Source organism: Halichoerus grypus, chromosome 14 (genome assembly GCF_964656455.1).
Source record: "Halichoerus grypus chromosome 14, mHalGry1.hap1.1, whole genome shotgun sequence".
Lineage (NCBI taxonomy): Eukaryota > Metazoa > Chordata > Mammalia > Carnivora > Phocidae > Halichoerus > Halichoerus grypus.
In genome coordinates, this window is record NC_135725.1 from 77601526 (window position 1) to 77611056 (window position 9531).

Consider the following 9531-nt stretch of genomic DNA (forward strand, 5'->3'; position numbering starts at 1 on the left):
AAATTATAACTGCTTCTTTGATGTGTCATCCCAACAACATCTGGAGTTAAGTCTTGTTATCCCCATTTAATAGATGTGGAGTTTGAGCCTCAGGGAAGCTAAGACACTTGACTTTAATACTTATCAGGGGTAAAACACAAGTCGGTTTGACTCTCAATCCCTGACCCCCTGCACAGGACAAGGCTTCCTCACCTCTTCCAAGTAGTGTGACTTCTCGGTTCATACTCCACAATGTCCTGTCTCGTGGTAATGGCACCACTCTTGTCCCCCTCAGCTTCTCTCTCGCCTTCTCCTCTCCCCTTCCCTCATTCCCATTTCATTATTGATGTAACTTACTGTGCTCTAGGGTGCCCCTGTGTCCCCATCTCTGACTCCACTGGTCTCAGATTTCTTTTCATTCTCCTTCCCTGTCCTCTCAGCCAATCCTTCTTTTTCCTTCATCTTTCAGAGTTTGCCTCTCTGAGTTCTGTCGTTTTGTAACATTTTTTTCTTTACTCCCCCTACCCTATACTTTATTCTGTTTCTTTTTTTTTTTTTTTTTTTAATTTCTGCCTATCCATACCATGTGACTGAGGCAGCTTAGTGTAGTTGGAAAAGCAGGGACTGGGGAGGCATACAGGCTTTGGTTTGGATAACATCTTTGCTATTTATCTACTGGATCAAGTCAGTTAATAATTGCCCCTATGAGACCTTTCATTTTCTCATTTGTGAAATGGGGAAAGTAGTACCTACTTCTCAGGATCATGATGGGAATGAAATGAGATCACATGTCTGAAAATGTCTAGTCTATATTAGGTTCTCATTAATGTTCTAAGTAAATCTAAACATCTTATGGCATCTCCCTCACTCTTCTCCTCTTCAGCCCTGTCTAACAAGCTCCTCACGACCGCCACTCTGTTCTAGCCATAGGTATCTCTTTTCTATTCCCAGAATGTTCCAAGCTCTTGTTGTCCCAGTGTTTTCACACAGGCTCTTTCCTTCTGCCTGGAGAGATCTCCCTCTAGACTTCACCTTGTTACATTTTACTTAACTGTGTCAGCTAATAAAACAATTTCCCTAAAATGACTAACCACCCAGTCTAAGCTAACCTGAGCACTAACATAGGGTAGAGACGCAAAGCAAGTACATTGTCAATGAATGAGCACATACTTATTGGCTTTTTACTCTAAGACAGGTATGGTACTAGGCACTAGTCGTAATTCTGCAGTGAAGAAAACTTCACTGCATCCTTCCAGTTTTCTACTATGAGTGCATTATCCTCCCTCTGTCCATGTGTCTGTCCCTCCCTCCCTCCCTCCTTTCCTTCCTTCCCTCTTTCCCAGCTTCCCATGATTCAAGTAAATTTTCTTAAGTAGGCTCCATGCCAGTGTGGAACCCAATGCCAGGCTTCAATTCAAGACCGAGAGATGGAGGGCGCCTGGGTGGCTCAGTTGGTTAAGCGACTGCCTTCGGCTCAGGTCATGATCCTGGAGTCCTGGATCGAGTCCCGCATCGGGCTCCCTGCTCGGCAGGGAGCCTGCTTCTCCCTCTGACCCTCCCCCCTCTCATGTGCTCTCTCTCTCTCTCTCATTCTCTCTGTCTCAAATAAATAAATAAAATCTTAAAAAAAAAAAAAAAGACCGAGAGATGGAGACCTCAGCTGAGATCGAGACTCTGACGCTTAATGGATTGAGCCATCCAGGTGCCCCATCAAGTACGTTTTTTTAAGTCTTTCTTCTTTAAGCCTCGAGATGACCTCTCGAACATAAACTCCAGCTCAGGAGGAAAGCTTGCTATCTCTCCTGCTCCATCTCTGCTCTATCTGAGCTCCATCTCCCATCCATCCTCCTCGAACCCACAAATCCCCACCATTTGTTTTCTCTCGTTTCCATCATCCCCCTCTGCAACTCACGTTGTCCCTTTAATCCTGCCTTGCTCGCTGACTCCATTCATCACCTGGCATATTGCTTCTTTTTCTACCCTTCAGCCACTTCCCCCCCAGATACTCTTGTTGCAGCTCTGCCAGCCCCGTGAGCCACGCAGAGCCCAGCTCCCTCAGTTGGTATAGGATCAATTAATTACAAGATTAAGGTCAATCTCGAAGCTTTCCCTTCTATTGTTGTATCTGAAATAGATGACTATAAATATACCTATCACCACTGTTTGTTTCCTCAATTCAGATACCTCTCTTTGATGTAAGTTCAAATTCTTTTCTCCATCACTTACTATTTGGCTAATTCTGAGTGATTTACAACTTCTGTGAGCCTTCATGTCCTTTCCCATAAGTGGGGTCATGGGAAAACTGAATGAGCCAGCTGGTGTAAATGGAAGCCCCCTGTGCTCTCTGGCACATAGTAGGTCCTCAGAAACAGTAGCTTGTTTCTACCTGCAAATGTCTATTTATTTGGTCCTTCTGTTACTTCTCTGTCTCTTTGCTTCCAACCCTCCATTTCTCATTTCCCTGTTCAGAACATTTCCACTATATCTCATTTAGAGCAAACTTTTACCATTGTCTCTAACTTCTCTTTCGTGAAAAATGAAAGAATATTTTAATCACCGTTGTCTTTCTTCATTTCTACTTGCATCTGTTTGACTGATTTCTGCTTCAACCCAGTACTTCTCTGACTCTTCCCCTTAACAATTCTCAAATTTATTATCTTTTTTCTCCAGCTCATACCTTTCACTACCTCCTGCTTTCCCTGTCCTCGGTCCTCTAAATCAACCCCTTCTTGATCTGTGATTTACTGCAGTCATTTCCAACCCTTCTTGCACCATCCAGTTGAAAATCTCCTAATCCTCTCGAAAGTCTCTGTCCCTTTCTTCCTTCCTCCTTTTGCATTTTCTGTTTCATGTCCCTTCATCTTAGTTCACCCCCATCATTCATTTGCTTGTGCCCACATCCGTTTCTCATTGCCTACATAATCATTTAACCTATTCGTGTTCTTCACTGTGTTACACGTGTCATCTTTCATCATTAACACACATTAACAGGTGACGTTGCTTTGGATCTCTTTTGTTACAAATCTTAACTACTGGTGTATTTTCAGAATCCTCTTTCCAGGTCCCATTGGCTCTTCTTGTCTGAAATCTTTTTTCTCTGGGACCCTACTTAGGGGGAAAAAAAAAAAAACCTTGCAGTATCTGCTCTATATTTATTCAAGCTGAACTGCTAACCTGGTGCATTAGGATGTCTATTACTAATGAAAAGTATAAGCTTTCTTCTCTGCTATAGAATACTAGGTCATTTTCCTTTCTGCAACACATTATTTTTATTATTATATTTGAGCTGGTAAAGGTGATGCCAGGATAGAGTGTTTATTTCCACAGCATTATCTGGGTGCCTAGTATCAGTTAAGCACACATTTTTTTTCTTATGTAATTCTCACAACCACCTGTGAAGTTGGAATTTTTAACCCCTGCTTCACTTGGGTACAAATGGGAACACTTGGAAAACGTATGACCTCATATATGCTGGGCAACTGACATCTAATAAAGTCTTTCTGGGGCACCTGTGTGGCTCAGATGGTTAAGTATCTGCCTTCGGCTCAGGTCATGATCCCAGGGTCCTGGGATCGAGCCCCACATCGGGCTCCCTGCTCAGCGGGGAGCCTGCTTCTCCCTCTCCCTCTGCTGCTGTTTCCCCTGCTTGTGCTCTCTCTCTCTCTGTCAAAAATAAATAAAATCTTTATTTTAAAAAAAGTCTTTCTAACTTCTTTGGGTAGAAACTCAAAACTGGCCCCAGGACACAGAGGGCAAGGAGAGACTGAAGAAAGATGCAAATTGGTAGGTGGTGGTGTTAATAAGCAAAAGAACATAAATATGAGGCTTGCCTCAGGATGCCCCAAAATAAGCAGATCTCCGCACCCACCTGCCAGAATCTTAAAGTTCATATAAAGGCCTTAACTGGGTTCAGTTGTATACCATCACATGGTCTCAACAACCCATTGTTTTCTCAAGGTTGCATCCTTGAAAGAATTCTGGCTATGGGAATGGTGGGCCGAACGTACATTTCACAGGCAGAGGAGGGGGAGGGGAACATCCAGTTGCCCCAGGTCAGCTCACAGCCAACTATAGGTCATATCCTCTGGATGACCTCCTCCAACCACACATTATAGCATAAAGGCTAAGAGTGACTATACTTGTGTAACAGAGATGATGAAAACCACTTTGCAGGAGTGCTATTTAATATTTGTCTTTCCTGCTAAATTACAGTTGTCACCAGAAATCCCGCCAATCTTGTTCCCTGCTACCTGGCATGTGTTAGGCTATCATTGATTATTTGTTGAATGAATGAATGAATGAATGAATATTAAAAGCACAATCCCTTGCATAAGACAACACCAGTTTTGAATTTCAGCTCTGCCTTTAATACCTGTGTGACCTTGAATGTAGGAGGAAGAGGACAGATCTCTCCTCACAGTTTGTATCCTTACATTTGTTGATGCTTGTTGTTTTTTATTTTTAATTGATATTATTTAACAATCTTCAGAGCCAGACAAACTAGGGTTCAAAACCCAGCTCTCCTGATTGCTAGCCAGGATGCCTTGGGCAAGTTACTTATCTCTTTAAGCACCACTTCTTTATGTCTACAATGGGAATGATACAATCTCTCTATTACACTCCAGGGCAAGGGCTACTTTGGTGGATGATCTGGGGTGAAACCGGAAGACTGCCTGCTTTCATGCACATTTCATGCACATTTCATGACAGCAGAGGTCTCACTGCTCTGACTCCTGACTCCATGGCCCCCTTTCATTGTGTCTCTCCGTTATCTTTAGGAGCTCGTGCAAACAAAACTCCCAACACCTAGCCCAGATGTATCTCAGAGAGGCACAGGACATCCCCCCACTCCTGACCTACTTACCAAGCTATATTTGACGACTATTGTGTGATAATCTGCAGATTCAGCAAGGCTGGGCCTCTGCAGGCTCCCTGTGTCTCCTGAAGGTCCAGCTGTACTCCATGTCATGCTAGAGAGACTTCTAGCAAAATCTGTTAGAAGTCCCTCTTCCCAGCTCTGGGCACTATGTGTAATATATATGTAATTTTTTTGTTTTGTTTTGTTTTTTACAGACAAATAAAAAAAAAATACTCAAAGAACCCTTCCTTGCTCCCTCCTTCCCTCCTATCACCTCTCCCTCATGGACTACCATGAAATACTATGCTCCAGGAATGGGGACGTAGCAATGAACAAGACTAAAATGGTCCCTACACTCATGGAGCTTACAGTCTAGTCAAGAGATAGACAAAAACAAATAATCAAAAACCAATATATGGGAGGAGGAAATGGGGAATTGCCATTCAACGGGTATAAAGTTTCAGTTATGACAGATAATTAAGTTCTAGAGATGCGCTATACAACATCTGCTATGCCTATAGTTAACAATACTGTATCGTATACATAAAAATTTGTTAGGAGGGTAGATCTCATGCTAACTGTTCCTAACACAATAAAACAGAGAATATGTGACTGAAAGTGTTTAAATATTCTGTGATGGAAAAGAATAGGGTTCTATGAAGAATGAAGAATGAAAGAGTGATTAATTTATATTTGAGGACCAGGCAATGAGTCTCTGACAATGTGGCACTTCATTAGAAATGAGAACAGATGAGTAGGAGTTGGAACAACCAAGGGGGTCGGGTCGGGGTGGGGGCGGGCGGGCTATTCCCGGTAGAGGGAGCTGCAAGAACCAAGGCCCTGAGGAAGAACTTGGTAAATTCTGGGAGCCAAACATTTCAAGTCATGTGGCTAGAGAGTCGAGAAGAAAGACCGGAAAAGGATGAAATGAGTCTTGGAAAGTTAGTATGGCTTCAATTTTTCAGGTGTATGTAGGCCATGGTAAGGAGTATGGATTTAATTCTAATTTAAATGGAAAGCCATGGGCAATTTTACCTAAGAGGATGGCATAGTCAGATATACATGTTTAAAATGCTACTTTGGCTGTAGGTAGAGAATGGCTTTGAGTAGTGCAGAAGAGGACAGTAGGAGTCTACCATGGACTCTATCACAGCCGTCCAGGTGTCAACCTCTCTAGCATGCAGACTTTCCCATTAGGACCTCCTGCATCATGAGATCCTATAGCTTGCACACACTGATAGTGGGAAACTCATGATCTCCATTCAAAACTGGTTCTATCTTTGGCTGGCTGTGACCAACAGAGAGTATTGATTTACATTTTTCTTGTTGAATCTACCACTGTGCATTCAAATTCCAAAATTTGGGGGAAGCTAGATGAGGCAAGTTTCATGAAAATTCTCCCAAGTATCTGAAGGCATCTGCGGTTTCCTCTCTTTTGAGGAATGACTGTCCTGGCTACTTCCACTATTCTCTGCCTGAGATTAAAATAAAAACATCAACAATAATAATTAACAACTTCCATTTACATTGAATGTTTGTACATTCATCAACATAACATTTGGGCTCTATAACGTTGTGAGCCAACAGGACAGGAATTTTTAGCTTCATCTACAAGTGGCAAGAATAAAATTCAAAGATGTGATTTACCCAAGGTTGAGATGACAAGTTGGAAGAATCGGGTCCTGAATCAAGTCCTACAACTCCTACTCCTAGCTTCTTTCCACCTCTGAGCAAGAGTCAGGATAGATGGAGGATACGCTCATGTGTTCTGGTATCAGATTGTCTAAGTTCAAATCCTGACTCTGACACTTACTGTGTCATATTGGGGAAATCACTTAAACTCTCTGAACTTCAGTTTCTTTATCTCAGAACAACAAAAATACCTACCTCATAGAGTTGAATGAGCTAACAGATTATAAGCATGAAGCACTCTGTCAAACCTATATTAATAGTCAGTAAATATATAATCAGTAAATGTTAGCTGTTCTAGCACCCTAGACCTTCTTGGCCAAAAGCAACCTTGGCAAAATAGAGGTTGCTGTGGGTTTAGTACAAGGTATCCTGGTTTAGAATATTAATTCTGCCATCATGATAAGGTATTTAATCAGTGACTTGGTTCATCTGTAAAACGGGCATAATCATACCTAGCTCACAAAGTTGTTTATGAAAAGCAAATTCTATAAATAGTAAGAGAAATCCCCTAGCACCAAGAATAAGTATTCAATAAATGTTAATTTATCTCCTTTCTGCTTTATCATTTCCTCTACGAAGACTTTCCTGATGCCCCAGGCAGGGTTAGGCATCCTCCTTTCGTCACCCTTAGCACTTTGTAACTATCTAGAACAGAGCACAGATCATAATACTTTAAAAGCATCTGCTCGGGGTGCCTGGGTGGCTCGGTCAGTTGGGCTTCCAGGCTTCCAACTCTTGATTTCTGCTCAGGTTCTGATCTCAGGGTTGTAGGATCGAGCCCTGCATGGGATTCTCTCTCTCCCTCTCCCCCTGCCACTACCTTCCCCTTGTTCGTGCTCTGCCTCTCTAAAAAATTAATTAGCTAATTAAGTAACTAATAAAAAAAGGTATCTGTTTGTCTGTCTTCACCTTTACAATGGAGTTACTTGATGTGCCAGGTACTTACTGTTCTAAGCACTCTGTGAGTAATTTCATCATCTTCGTATGAACCCTAGAAAGGAGGGGTATTATTATCATCTCCTCAGTTAGGAAACTGAGGCTAGGGAGGTTGAATTATGCATCCCAGGTCACATGGCTGGCATAGAAGGGGTGCTCACTTGTTCCTTCTTGTTGTCCCGGTCTCAGTGCAAATGTCATCCCTGGAGAGAGGACTTCCACATGACTCCCTCCTATATAGGACTCACCCATTCACCATCATTCCCATGGTGACATCATTTCTGAGATGACAGGGTGGGAAAGCAGGAGGAAGCTTCACAGGGGAAATATATTGCACTTGTGACGTTAAGCCTGAGGTCTGAGATGCCCACTAAGATTCACTGGGAAAAAATAATACTTGAAAAAAGTGTAATGTCTACTATTTATCACCTCAGTCTACTGGTCGTTCATTCTCCCTGACATCTATGGAGATCCTTAGGAGCTAATAGATTGTCTAACACCTACCTTGCAATGCACTATGTACTCTTTTTTCTTGTTGTTAGCTTTCTCACCTGTTACTCTCTAATTAATTTCTGTTGCCCCGGGTCTTATGTAACCCATTAGCATGGTATTCAAGCTCCAAGACAATCTTTCTGATCTACTCTCTCACTATTTTTCTTCCTACAACCTATGCCCTCATCAAAACAGTTGTCCCTACTACTCCCTGTGCACACTCCAAATCTCTTATTGCCTCTGTCCAGGTTATTTTCCCCTAACTAGTGCTCTGCACACCCACACGGCATTCATCCATCAGGGCCATTTCTGATTCTCATCACATTCTTTATATATAATATTTCTTCCTTTACACATCCTTATTCTTTGCATAACTTATTTATAACACAGTATTTTTTTTTATCACATATGCTATTTGTATTTAAGGCTGTGATACTTTAGGTTATTGTCCAGCAAATATTTATGCCCGTCCTCCTCTCACAGTGAGTAGAGAGACTTCCCCAGAACCCGTTGGTGTTGAACTTGGCCATGTTGATGAGTGAGATACTGGCAGTCACGATGTGTGCCGAGGCTCTTACCGCGGGGCTGCCTCTTTGTACTTTTGCCAGTGGCATGAGAGGAACATTCCCTGTCTAGCCGACTGGTCCAAGTAGGGTGACAGATACGAGAGCAGAGCTGGACCTAACCCACAGTTTGGAGACAAGCCTAGCCAAGCCAGACTAAGTCAGGAGAGTCCCCCAGGTAACCTTCAGATGGTTGAGTGAGAATCTATGATTGCCATTTTGAGCCATTGAGTTTTAGAGTGGTATTATTACACAGCATTATTGTGGTAATGACTGACTGATACAAAGCCTTAGCTCTTTTCCTATACTCTGAGTACCTTGAAGCTAGATAGAGACAGTCTGATTCTTCTTGTTTCACTCATGCAAAATTCCAAGGCACAACCTTAATATGTGTTTGTTGAACAAATAGATGGATGAATAAGTGAATAACTAAAGAGCCGCAGAGAGAGATTCAAGAATTAAGGAGACTAATGTACTCATTAGTTCAATAAGAATTTACCGAATGCTTATTTTGCATCAGGCGTTGTGTTAGAAAAAACAGTATTCAGTGCTAAACAAACCAGACTTGGCTTCTGGATGCTCCTTGGTGGCTTGGGAAAGCTTGAGAACCAGGGATTCATAATGCAGTCAACGTGCAAACTCTGATTATCCTTGAATCACATGCGAGGGCACCAAAATAATCAGAGAAGTGATAATGGATAGAAAAGAGCAGAAGATCCCTCTCTCACTGCTGATTCCCATTATCTCAGGTTAAGAGCAAATCCCCAGACAGATGGGAGGAATTTGCATCCTTTTGAAGAAAATGAGTCGTACAAGCTGACCCAAGGGGTAAAAATGAAATTTATAGGGATAGGTATTGGTTGGTCATTTTCTGATTGCTGAATGACACCTCTGTCCCTGTCCACTATTGTAGACAGGCTGTCAGCATGCTGAGCCTAAATGCCGTTATCATCTGTAAATCAAAAATCTGAATCCATGACAGCCTAACCTCAATGCCCTTTTCTGAGAGCG